Source organism: Octopus bimaculoides, chromosome 10 (assembly GCF_001194135.2).
Source record: "Octopus bimaculoides isolate UCB-OBI-ISO-001 chromosome 10, ASM119413v2, whole genome shotgun sequence".
NCBI classification, from domain to species: domain Eukaryota; kingdom Metazoa; phylum Mollusca; class Cephalopoda; order Octopoda; family Octopodidae; genus Octopus; species Octopus bimaculoides.
The window spans coordinates 86,434,018-86,435,354 of NC_068990.1; positions in this window are offsets into that span (position 1 = coordinate 86,434,018).

The window sequence follows — 1,337 nt, forward strand, 5'->3', positions numbered from 1 at the left end:
TGTGTGTGTGTATGTGTGATTGTGTGTGTGTGAGTGTGTTTGTGTGTGTGTGTCTGTGTGTACATGAAACTATGTGGTGTTAATATTGAAAGACATCCAGGGACGATAAAAATCGATCTCTGCTTTGTTTTAGATCTTGGCCTTAGATAAATTCCCGCCCATTTCTCAGTTAATCTGAATATTCATGACCAATGCTTCAACCGCCTTACAATAATTTGAATCCTTGTCATCAGAGTTTCTTCACTGCTAAAGGTATATACACTGCATTCTCTGGGAATCCGAGAAACAATATATAGTGAGAAAATCCCCGTATTCCTTAAGAAAAAATCAATGATTTATTTTTGCTCTCAGAAGCGAACACTTCTTCTGAAACATTAAGAAGCGATTCACTGGTGACAATAGATAACACGGGAATAACTCGTAGTGGACACCTTAATTAATAAAAGTTAATTTCGGCTGGGTTGTTTCCTTTGCATCCTGGTAGAGCTCCACAGTGTCTCACGTCAGTGACGTACAACATCTTTTATCACATGAGCTGCTTCGACCAACAAGATCGAAGCTTACCAACGGCCGATATGGACCTGTTTTTGATGATGCATTCGGCTGAAACTTCACATGCGATTTATGTTAGTGAAAGTCATGGCAACAAACATTTGACTCAACAATTGCTCATTTTCAAATGCAAATTCTACACATTGAGTTGAATGTGTGTGAGTGTGTGTTTGTCTTTCATTTTTTTCCCATAAGTCTGTGCCCGTCATAAATTTTCTGGAACTCTATCTACAAACCAAGAACAATTAGATAACGGAGAAGCAATGCCTCTGCATTTCATAATGAACATTATAAGTACCACTTAGAAAGATCTGCATCAGACGCCTGATTAAAAGGCGGAAGCCACAATGAAGAGAATAATCTGGAAAGTTAATTATTTTGATAAGGGACACACCTGAATAGCTGTTGAATATATAAATTTAAATCAAGGAAATGTTCTCCTTAGATGAAAGACATCGAGAAATTTTAATGCAGTCTGATTAAAATGGAGGAAAATAGCTATCTATGAGTGACTTTAAACCTATCAGCCGGGTGACCCGTATCTAGATGTTGTCTTGTATATTTGTGCGTAACAGCAGCACTATTTTAGCTGTGGGAGCAGTACTCCATTATGTTCGTCACCTGAATTTTGAAGTGTCAGTAAAATTCATGAGAGCGGAAGAAATTTCTGTTCTGAAGAAAAAAATCAGTCTTTTAGATGCGGTCATAGCTATGTCATGGATATGTTTTTACCAGGAGAGATCGTCCTCTATAATAAGGCCCAGCATCTATATATATATATATAT